A 9,994-nucleotide genomic window follows, 5' to 3' on the forward strand; every position below is an offset into this window, starting at 1 on the left:
ATTTACTGTCATTCATTACCCCTCCCCATCACATTCATTGGAAGCGATTCGCCAGCCCCCACGACGGGTCGTAGAATAGCGGGAGGGCCTTCCCGACATTTTTCCCGACCTCCCGCTATTCTCCCCTAGCCGATGGGCCGATTTCCCAGGCCTTTACAGCCGTTTTCACGAACTCCAACACACCTGCTCTCACCGTTCGTGAAAACGGCCGCAAAGTGCCGTTCTGGGGAACCATGGCACCGATTGGCACGGCTGTGCCAAGGGTGCCATGGGCCCGCAATCGGTGCCCACCGATTGTTGGCAGCGGGTCCGAACCCCGCGCACTCTTTGTTCCTCCGTCGCCCCGCTGGATCAGTCCGCAGGGCGGCTGAGGGGCATAACGCCCCCGCATGCGCGGGTTGGTGCCGTCCAATCCGCGCATGCGCGGCTGACGTCATCGTTTGCGTCAGCCGCCGTTAACCTCGGCATCGCGGGCTTAGCGAATTTCGCTAAGCCCGCGATGCCGAGGTTCACGGGGCCCCGCTTGCTAGCCCCGACCAGGGAGCAGAATCGGGTCCTGGGAGGGGGCGCGGAGGCTGCCGGGAAACACGGCCGGTTTCACGGCAGCCTTCACAACTCTCCGCATTTTGCGGAGAATCGCCCCCATTATGGTCTGATGTTAGACAGAGATCAGGTGCACTCTCTGTCCACTCTTGTATCCCGCTTCTCCTCCATGCCCTGACCCCAGTCCCCACACCCCTCAGCTCACTCGTGACTCGCCTTTGCTGGTCCTGAGCTTCCAGGTAAGCTGCAGAGTTCACAAAGAAAACCACTGAACTCAGATACAACTGAACAAAGCTGGGCCACGATTCTCCCAATGGGAGACTAAGTGCCGACGCTGGATTGAAAACCGGAGTGTTTTCACTCCGGCGGTCTGAGGCCGCTCCTCGCCCCCTATTCTCCCACCCCCAGAGGACTAGGAGCGGCGCTGTGTCAATTTCGCGCGCCGGGCCTTGGCGCCCGCGTCAAAGCGCCTAAGCGCCGCCTAAATGACACAGCCCGGCGGCGCTATAATGACGTCACCTGTGCGCATGCGCAGGTTGGCCGGCACCAACGCCGCGCATGAAGCGTTGCTGTCCTCGGCCCGCGGGTGCCCCTGGAAGACATGGAGGGATGTGAGTCTTGCGGGGTGGCGGAGGGAAAAGAGTGCATCTTTAGAGGATGCCACGCGCGATCGGTAGGGTGCCGATCGCGGGCCAGACCCTACTGGGGAGCACCCCCGTGGTGCTCGATCCGCTCTCCTCTCCCCCCCCCCCCACAGGCCGCACACGCAGGCTGTCGCGCGCTGTTCATGCGGCAGCGACCAGGTGTGTGTTGGCGCCGGCGTGAAACAGGTCCGTATTGGCCAGGCCGCTCGGGAGCCCATCCGGGCCAGAGGATGTTTTGTTAGAAACGGCGAGTGGCGATTCCCTCCCTAGCGGCCTGTCCGTAAAATGCGGCACGCCGTTTGGGGGGTGGGAGAACCGGCGGGTGCCCAGAGTGCAATGCGGGAATCGCCCGGCCACTCCCGGCGTATCTCCCATCCGGCGTGGGGGTCGGAAAACTCCGCCCCTGATCTTTGTGAACCTAGAGTTATGACATCCCTGTGAACTGCTGACCTTATAAACGTAGGTCATTTAAAAAAGTTTTATTATAATAAGTATTCATGGCATGGCCATTTTTTTATTCGTTCATCGGACATGGATGTTGCAGGCTGGGCAAGCATATATTGCCCATTCCCAATTGCCTTTGATGAACAGTTCAGAGTCAACCACAATGTTGCGTATCTGGAGACACATGTAGACCAGGCCAGATAAGGAGGGCAGATTTCCTTCCCTAAAGGACATTAGATTAGTGAACCAGATGAATTTTCACAACAATCGACAATGGTTTCATGGTCATCATTAGGCTTTTAATTCTAGATTTTTATTGAATTCAAATTTCACCATCTGCAGTGGTGGAATTTAAACCTGGGTCTGCAGAGCATTACCTTGGGGCTCTGGTTTTACTAGTCCAGTGACAATACCACTATGTCACTGCCTCCCCGTGCTAATGTATGACCAGCAGGAACTTGCCAAGGGACAGTGAGGCTCGACCTGCTACTGTCATGTCGCTGAGACTGAATCTCTCTCTGCATCTCAACCTGACTGAGTCACCCAACCCGGCACATTTCCCACTCTGGAATCTCAGCCTGAAAGTGCAGTAGCAATAATTGGTTGAACGAGGTCAACATTTTTATCCCTGGACATAATGTTTTGCGATGAACAACAGAATATTGGAAATCGAGAGGAAATATGGATCATCCATTTTCCAGGTTAGATTTTATCTCCTCTATTCTTTTCATTTTGGGGGGGTGTTCTGATTGATGAGTGTGATGGCAATTTTGATATGTTTACAAAGAATATTCCTGAAGCTACACAAGGTGTATTTATGGTTTCTATGGTAACTTCAACAGAAGACCAGTGGAACCCCAGTAAACTTGCACCAAAGACTGAATTTAATTATCTTCCTTCCCTGAGGTGAGTTTGTGTTGGTGTGTGAGAAGCATTTAAATGGGCAGGAGGGTGGAAGGTGGGAACACCTCCCCATTCATGCCTCTTGTCCAATGAAGCTCAGGGAGTGAAGGCTCATGGGCAGCTGCCCTACCACTGGCAACTGAGGTTCTAATGTGGACAATTAATACCCAATTAGGGGCTCAACCTAACACTGTTGATATCCACCTGGGCATCTAACATGAAATCCAACATGTGCCAACCCTGAAAATCAAACCCTGTTGGAGTTGCATGTGGTCTTCCACGTTGGGGTTCTTCAGTACCTGACTGATGGACCCGGTGTTGGGAAGTGCGGGGGTCCAGTGAGAGCCACAGCCTTGCTGCCAAGTCGCCACCAACTGCAACCCCCAGTCTGCCACCACTCACTGATGGACTGGGCCTCAGGTGCGTATTTTACAGGAAGGAACGTCACCTCCTGGTGACACTGCGAAGCATTGCACACCTGACAAACTTTCACAGATTGGCAGCCCTTGGGTGTTGTGATTTCTACCCTTGGGGTTCTTGATCCTGTGGGAGCCCTGCCACTGCCCAGTAAAGTCCTGATTGACACTTAATTCACTTGGCCGTCCCAATAATAGGGGATGTGGGGCTCTTACCAGCTCTCCAGCCAGTGGGGCAAGACCTCTGTCAGCTACAATAACTTCTGCCCAATCTTTGCTGTTTGTGCATTCTGTTGGTCCTCGTACTGGAGTTTGAGATTTAGAGAACTCCCTTAGAACTTTAGGATCGATATGTTTCCAATTATACTTCACATATCCATTCCCCCCAACAGGGAGCTCACCTCTAAACTCCAAGTAAGAATTCTCAATAATTTATTGAGTGTGGAATCTCTCCCCCCTTCACAATGAGCTGAATGTTTGGAATCGGCTCCACACTAGAACAAATTCCCCTTTTACCTCGGTGTACTGCTTCTCATTTTGTGATTTCCAGCTCTTCCAGTCTTCATCCAGTTTTGAATCAAATGTGTGGCCTGAGGCTACAACCAGAATCGACAGCAGCACACAGCCCAGAAACAGAGAGAGCTTCATGATGGACAACCTAATGGAGTAAAACCAATGGCATCAGACATGGAGTGGACAATATTCACAGATTACTGGGGAAATAATGTTTTGGTAAAAATATTCTGCAAATGTACAAATACTATCTTCTTCAATCAATTGCTGTCACCTTTATGCATTTTGGTTCATTGAACAGATAAAATGCGTCATGGTCAGTGGATTGGAATGTTTCTGTCATTAAATCTATTTAGTTGATGTTGTTCAATATTTAAGACTAATTATTGCAAAGAGAAGTTCGAAAGAAAGCCTGTGAAATTAGTTAATTTATGATCTGATGAATGATCCTCATTCAGTGATAGCATTCCAGTCTCAGAGTCACTAACCCAATGGCTCAAGCGGTATAGTGATTGTGTTACAGGGTTAGTACCATCCAGAAAATATGTGTTCACTTCCACTGAATGTGTTTGAAGATTTAAAAAAGCAGCTTTCAGTAAAATAGTGGGCTCAGAATGTGATGAGGAAATGAGCCAATTAATCTAATACCACTGCGCCACCGTGCCACCTTAAAGGCTGATCTGTGTTTACACAAAACCTACCACCCCATGGACACGGGCGACCCCCACACAAACACCGGGGTGAACTACCCCCACATGCATCGCGCTCCCCCCCACCACACATAATGCGAACCCTCCCATAGGCTCACCAGAGGGTCCACCTATGGCAATGCCAACCAGCAGTGTCATGTTGGCAGGGCCGGGGAAGTGGCAGATGAACTGCCAGTGTGCCAGGTGAAGTGCCTGGTGAAGTGCTAGGGCACTGCCCAGGCATGACCTTCTCCCCCAGGGAATAAACTTATCTTGTTGCCCCCACCGCCCGCAGGATTGCCTCGACTGATTTAAATTTTTTTGACCTGTTTTAAACCTTGCCGTGAGGGGCATCATATTGTAGTGATCCCTATTATGAAATGTAAATTTATTAACATTATTCAAATGAGGTTCCCACTGTGAACCTCATTACCTCATGGGCAGGGGTGTGTAAAATTGGCAAACTAGATCTCGCTGGTGGAATCTCGTTTCCCGACTCTCGTGAGATTTTGGGCTTGTGTCGAATTCCACACTGATCATAGAATCAGAGAATTTACAGTGCAGAAGGAGGCCATTTGGCCCATCGAGTCTGCACCGGCCCTTGGAAAGAGCACCCTACTTAAGCCCAGGCTTCCACGCTATCCCCGTAACCCAGTAACCCGAAATACGCTTTTGGACATTAAGGGACAATTTAGCATGGCCAATCCACTTAACCTGCACATCTTTGGACTGTGGGACGAAACTGGAGGATCCGGAGTCTCCAAACAAACAGTCACCCGAGGCTGGAATTGAACCAGAGACCCTAGAGCTGTGAGGCAGCAGTGCTCTAACCACTGATGGCTAATGTGGGCTCAAAATCTTCCCCAATATACAGAATATAATTAATGGCATACAAATATTCAACACATGGTAGTGATTTAATCAGTTTTTCCTGGACCTGCCCAACCTATTCTTGCTAAGTTGTAAATGCACTACACGACACAGCCCCTCCTCTCATTATCCATGATCAACGTTAACCAACAATCCGCTGTCGAGTGCCCCAGCAGCCCATAATTCACCCATACCCACCATCACAGTTTCCGAAGTCAGATCGGCCTTCCTGCAAGTGAGCCCAAGGAATGCGATGGGCCCGGACGGGATCCCTGGTCATGCACTCAGAGCCTGCGCATACCAGCTGGCAGAGGTATTCACAGACATCTTTAACCTATCCCTACTCCACTCCGAGGTCCCCACCTGCTTCAAGAAGACCACCATCATACCGGTACCAAAGGAGAACCAGGCAACATGCCTCAATGACTACCGCGCGGTGGCCCTGACGTCAGATGTAATGAAGTGCTTTGAGAGGCTGATCATGAAGCGCATCACCTCCATACTCCCGGAACGCCTTGACCCACTTCAATTCGCATACCGTCGCAACCGGTCCACATCAGACGCCATTTCCCTGGCCCTACACTCATCCCTAAAGCATCTCGAAAACAAGGACTCCTACATCAGACTCCTATTTATTGACCACAGCTCCGCCTTCAACACCATAATCCCAGCCAAGCTCATATCAAAGCTCCAAAACCTAGGACTTGGCTCTCCACTCTGCAACTGGATCCTTGACTTTCTGACCAACAGACCACAGTCAGTAAGAATGAACACCAACACCTCCTCCACAATAGTCCTCAATACCAGTGCTCCGCAAGGCTGCGTACTTAGCCCCCTACTCTACTCCCTGTACACACACGACTGCGTGGCAAAACTTGGTTCCAAATCCATCTACAAGTTTGCTGACGATACGACCATAGTGGGCCGGATCTCGAATAACGACGAGTCCGAATACAGGAGGGAGATAGAGAACCTAGTGGAGTGGTGTAACGACAACAATCTCTCCCTCAATGCCAGCAAAACGAAAGAGCTGGTCATCGACTTCAGGAAGCAAAGTACTGTACACACCCCTGTCAGCATCAATGGAGCCGAGGTGGAGATGGTGAGCAGTTTCAAATTCCTAGGGGTGCACATCACCAAAAATCTATCCTGGTCCACTCACGTCGACGCTATCACCAAGAAAGCACAACAGCGCCTATACTTCCTCAGGAAACTAAGGAAATTTGGCATGTCCACATTAACCCTTACCAACTTTTACAGATGCACTATAGAAAGCATCCTATCGGGCTGCATCACAGCCTGGTATGGCAACTGTTCGGCCCAGGACCGCAAGGAACTTCAGAGAGTCATGAACACCGCCCAGTCCATCACACGAACCTGCCTCCCATCCATTGATTCCATCTACACCTCCCGCTGCCGGGGGAAAGCGGGCAGCATAATCAAGGATCCCTCCCACCCAGCTTACTCACTTTTCCAACTTCTTCCATCAGGCAGGAGATTCAGAAGTCTGAGAACACGCACGAACAGACTCAAAAACAGCTTCTTCCCCACTGTCACCAGACTCCTAAATGACCCTCTTATTGGCTGACCTCATTAACACTACACCCTGTATGCTTCAACCGATGCCAATGCTTATGTAGTTACATTGTATATCTTGTGTTGCCTTATTATGTATTCTCATGTATTTTCTTGAATTATTTAATTCCCTTTTCTTCCATGTACTGAATGATCTGTTGAGCTGCTTGCAGAAAAATACTTTTCACTGTACCTCGGTACACGTGACAATAAACAAATCCAATCCAATCCAATCCAAATGTGCAGTGCTATAGAAATAGGGTGGGGGAATCGGCCAAGATAGAGTGCTCCTTCGGAGGGTCGGTGCTGACTCAATGGTGCAAATGGCTCCATCTGCTCTGCCTGGATTCTATTGTTTCCATGGATAAGAATGAGATGATAAATTTTGGCAGGAAGAGTAAGGACACAGATGATCCTCAGAAAATAGGTATTTAAAGGGAGTACAGGAACAAACATACCTTGGGGAACAAATATAGCAACCACTAAATGGCGGGGTGCAGGTTAATAAGGTCTTGAAAAAGCAAACAAAGCACTGGGTTCATTCCAAGAAGGAGTGGACTGAAAAGTACAGTCGTTATGTTAAACTTCAGTAAAACTTTTTGGAGCACACTTGGTGAATTATAAACTGTTCTGGTCTCCATTTCATAAAAAGGATAGACTGTCACTGGCGAAGGTGCAAAATAGATTTATTAGAATGATACAAAAACAGCGAGGTATTCCTATCAAGAAACATCGAATAAGGTGGGACTATTTTGTCTGGAGAAGAGAAGACTGATGGGTAACCTAATTGACGTCCTCCAGCTTACGAAAGGATTTGATAGCGAAGAGATAAATATAAATATTCACTAACAAATCGAATGGAGAATTCAGGGGAGAAGTCTCTAGTCAGAGAATAGTTAGAATGAGGGACTCCTCGTTTGAACAGGATGCAGGAAGTTTAAGGGTAAGCTTGATAAGCAGATGAGGGACTGCGGAACAGAATGAAAAGCTGATGGGGTGAGATAACGAGGGGTGGGAGGAGCCTCATGTGGAAATAAACATTAGCACAAACCTGTTGGGCTGAATAACCGTCGGTGATGTAAACACATTATAATACTTTGCAAGTTTGACATTGCCAAAAAATGTGATTTACCGTCTCTTTGACAGGACGAGGCCGGTGAATCTCACGTGATGTGCAAAAAAAATGACACGGGGATGAATGCTCGTGTAGATCTCACCCAAAAGGCCGGTGGGAAACACAGCACCAAAATGACACCGAACTCTTTTGGTTTAATCGCGTCCTTAGTTTCCCTTTCCTCCTATTTTTACAAACTTGCCATTCTGTTTGATGGGCATTGACCTTTCACCTTGGTAAACTATCTTTCTGCCTGAACTCTGCCAATTTCTAGTGTACAGCATTGAGCAGAAGCTGGACTGGAGCAACCGTATCAACACTCTGGCTGCACATGCAGGGCAGAGGCTGGGTATTCTGAGACAAGTGTTCTCCTAAATCACGAAACTCCAAGTCAGGAGTGTGATGGAATCATCACCACTCGCCTGGAAGGTGCAGCCACAACAACACAACACCATCCAGGATGGAGCATTTCACTTGATTGGTGCTCCTGCTATGAGACTCAGTTTCTCCTGCACCGTCTACCACACTACAGCTGCAGTATGTACTATCTACAGGATGTACTGCAGCAAATTAACAAGGTTATTTCTTCCTTTACAAACTCTAACACCAAGAACAAGAGCAGCAGTGTCTTGGGCACAACTCCAGCTCCACATTCCTCTCCAAATCACACACCATCCTGACTTGGATATATATTGCTGCTCTCTCGTCATTGTCATGGGAATTACTACTGAAGGGCATTGTGGGAGCACCTTCACTACAAGGACTGCAACAGTTTAAACAGAAGGTTCCCCACCAGCTTCTCGAGGAAGCTTGGGATGGGCGATAAATACCGGTCTTAACAACATGAGTCACATCCTGAGAACAAATATTTTTTTAAAAACACGGAGAAGTTAATTAACCTGGTGATTAACCTGAAAAATGTTGAATTACTTTCCCAGAATACTGAAACCGGTGAGTTTATCCCCCGCTCCATCTGGACATACACACAGAATGTGATCTAAACCCATCCCAATCCACCCGATTAATCAATGAACACTGAAAGGAATGAAACAGAAACTTTGTATTAACAAACTCACCTTGGAGACATCCTCCGAGCAGCTCGACTGAATGGCAGTTGTCCTCCCACATTATATACACATACAGTCTCCCAGGACCCATCCCTTCAGATCTATGGACACATCATTGATTGGGAAATGCAGAACAGTAACGAACAAATGATGTGGGATTGTCTCGTGACTCTCAGAATGTTTCTAAAGAGTCAAATTCCTCTTTTCAAAGGGTAATAATACTTTGAAATGTAATATTTACATGACCTTTATAAATTTTTATTAAATTTCTATTGATCTCAATAGGTGTCAGTGAAGCTGCCCATAGAGCCTATTAAGGGTGGCCCGGACGTTTTAAGTGCCGCTAATGCCAAATAACCTGTCCGTTGACCTTACTGTGTTCCAGACTCATTAAGCAGTGTAATCAGCATGAATGAACTGACCCTGTGTTCCATCTCTGACCAGCTCACTACACCACAGTTATACACAGTGTCCAACTTTACAGGAACACAGGCCTGAAATTTAATTGTTACATCGGATTGTTCTTTCTTTGTAATTTTTTTGTGATGAATTATAAATTGTCCATAGTAACAGTGTCAGCACTGGGAAAGGAAGGCATATAGACAGTTTTCACCCAAGTGCCAGCATCAAACAGGTTGAATCATGGGCCAGGTGATGCGGTATCATCCTTGGCCCTTTTTCAAACTCACCAAAACACCGCCATTGGGAAGATAGGAACAGGGTTAGTCTATTTGGTCCCTCGAGCCTCCCTTCCCAAACCTTTGGCATCATCTGCACTCAACCGCATTCATTTGCACCTAGTTACCATCAATTGCCCTCAAAATAAGTCATCATTTGACATGAACTGTGCTCAGAAGCAATCATTAATCTATCATTTAACGTTGCAAGAACATAACTGACATCAATGGCCTCAAACCAGAATGCCCAAACACTTGTGATTAGGAATATCACCTAACCTTGGGGACACGAAAAAGGACTGTAAAGTTAATTTTCCATATTTCTGAATTTCTTTAGTTTTAAGTATCATGAAACTGAGCTAGCTTTAGAATAAGCAGATTCTGTTTTTTTTTAATTTAGAATATTCAATTATTTTTTCTCCATTAATGGGCAATTTAGCGTGGCCAATCCACTTAACCTGCACATCTTTTGGGTTGTGGGGATGAAACCCAAGCAGACATGGAGAGAATGTCCAAACTCCACATGGAGAGTGACCCAG

The 9,994-nt window shown here is 47.7% G+C and overlaps 1 long non-coding RNA gene across 1 annotated transcript; it reads right to left on the reverse strand.

The window, feature by feature from the left end:
* Window positions 1-2,369: 2,369 nt before the first annotated feature.
* On the reverse strand, window positions 2,370-8,899 carry LOC119952834. Its single transcript, XR_005457897.1, has 2 exons — window positions 8,788-8,899; window positions 2,370-3,608 (listed from the first exon to the last, which is right to left on the reverse strand). It is a non-coding gene; the product is annotated as an uncharacterized LOC119952834 (long non-coding RNA).
* Window positions 8,900-9,994: the final 1,095 nt, after the last annotated feature.

This window comes from Scyliorhinus canicula, chromosome 18 (genome assembly GCF_902713615.1).
Source record: "Scyliorhinus canicula chromosome 18, sScyCan1.1, whole genome shotgun sequence".
NCBI classification, from domain to species: domain Eukaryota; kingdom Metazoa; phylum Chordata; class Chondrichthyes; order Carcharhiniformes; family Scyliorhinidae; genus Scyliorhinus; species Scyliorhinus canicula.